Below are 2,261 nucleotides of genomic sequence, written 5' to 3'. Positions count from 1 at the left end.
TATCCCTTTTTTTTTTTTTTTTTTTTTTTGAGATGGAATCTTGCTCTGTCACCCAGGCCGGAGTGCAGTGGTGTGATCTCGGCTCACCACAACCTCTACCTCCTGGGTTCAAGTGATTCTCCTGCCTCAGTCTCCTGAGTAGCTGGGATTAGAGGCACATGCCACCACGCCCGGCTAATTTTTGTATTTTTGGTAGAGAGGAGGTTTTCCTATGTTGGTCAGGCTGGGCTCGAACTCCTGCCCTGGGGTGATCTGCCCACTTTGGCCTCCCAAAGTGCTTGGATTACAGGTGTGAGCCACCGTGCCTGGCCTGAAATACAATTTTTAAAAATTATTTTACTTTTAAAAAATAATTTTGATATGGGTTGGCTGTGTCCCCACCCAAATCTCAAATCTCATCTTGAATCATACCTCCCATAATCCCCACGTGTCATGGGAGGGACCCGATGGGAGGTAATTGAATCATGGGGGCAGGTTTTTCCCATGCTGTTCAGTGAATAAGTCTCACAAGATCTGATGGTTTTATAAAGGGCAGTTACCCTGCACACACTCTCCTGTCTGCCGCCATGTAAGACATGCCTTTGCTCCTCCTTTGCCTTCCACCATGATTGTGAGGCCTCCCCAGCCATGCAGAACTGTGAGTCCCATTAAATGTCTTTTTCTTGATAAATTGCCCAGTCTCGGGTATTTCTTCATAGCAGTATGGAAGTGGACTAATACAAATTTCAACTTTTATTTTAGATTCAGGAGATGCATGTGCAGTTTGTTACATGAGTATAATGCATGATGCTGAGGCATGTACAAATGATGTGGTTACATGGTTACCCAGGTAGTGAGCATACCTGCCTACAATTATTTTTTTTTTTAGAAGTAGTCTGACTCTGTTGCCTAGGCTGGAGCATAGTGGTGCAATCTTGGCTCACTGCAACCTCCCCCTCCCGAGTTCAAGTGATCGTCCTGCCTCAGCCTCTCAAGTAGCTGGGATTACAGGCTCCTGCCACTATGCCCAGTTAATTTTCGTGTCTTTAGTAGACACGGGGTTTCACCATGTTGGCCAAACTGGTTTCGAACTTCCGACCTCAGGTGATCTGCCCGCCTCAGCCTCCCAAAGAGCTGGGATTACAGGTGAGAGTCATCACACCTCGCCCTGCCTACAATTCTTAGGCAGGAATAAACCCATTAACCAGCATCTCAATCAGGACACAGAACTTTACCTGGACCCCTGGAAACCTCCCTTATGTTCCTTCCCACCTACGGTACTGAGCATACTAGCCTACAGTTCTTTTGTTTTGTTTTGTTTTTTGTTTTTTGAGACGGAGTCTTGCTCTATTGCCCAGGCTGGAGTGCGGTGGCGCAATTTCGACTCACTGCAACCTCCTCCTCCTGGGTTCAAGGGATTCTCCTGCTTCAGCCTCCCTGTTGTGGTAAACTGAGGAACGGAGGGACCAATACAGAGTACAGGAGGATTGTTGTTTATTTTAGGTACGCACCAGCTCTGTGGACTCACATCCAAAAAATTGAGCGTTAAACAAAGAGCGGGGTTTTTATAAGTGGCCTTACAGAAGCAAAACAAAAGCAGTTAATCATACATTGACAGGTCACGTAATCTGTAGCATCACATAACTTGTGACCTTGCATAGCTAGTGACCTTGTAGCTGCGTTGAAAAAAAAACAAGAACTCGCTAAATATAGACATTTGTAAAACATAATCATGCTTAAGAAGCCTGGGAAAGGAGTAACAGTAAAATAATCTGTCTTCCTCTTTTCTTCCTTCAACCTTGGTCTGGAAGGGGGCGCTGTCTGGAGCCTGTTCCTTTGGCCTTGGCTATTCCTACAGCCTTATAACTGTCCTTGAAGTGAGCTTGCTAGGCAGAGGAAAACGTGGGTTTTTTTTTTTTTTTTTTTTTCTCTCTCTCCCCTTTTAACCCTTGCCTTGCCACTTAGTTTTTACTTTTCTTGGAGTGAATAAATGCAGTACTTACTATTTTTAAATTTCTGCCTCATCCCAAGTAGCTGGGATTACAGGTGTGCACCACCACGCCTGGCTAATTTTTGTATTTTTAGTAGAGACGGGGTTTCATCATGTTGGTCAAGCTGGTCTCAAATGCCTGACCTCATGATCCGCCCACCTCAGCCTCCCAAAGTGCTGGGATGAAAGGCGTGAGCCACTGCATCCGGCTTACAGTTCTTTTAGAAAGAATGTGTGAGAGATAAGTGAGCAATAGTTTTTCAAATCCTTCTCCGCTCCCTCATGTTTTTTT

Source organism: Mandrillus leucophaeus, unplaced genomic scaffold, assembly GCF_000951045.1.
Source record: "Mandrillus leucophaeus isolate KB7577 unplaced genomic scaffold, Mleu.le_1.0 Scaffold479, whole genome shotgun sequence".
NCBI lineage: Eukaryota > Metazoa > Chordata > Mammalia > Primates > Cercopithecidae > Mandrillus > Mandrillus leucophaeus.
Note: the sequence above shows the minus strand (reverse complement) of the source record.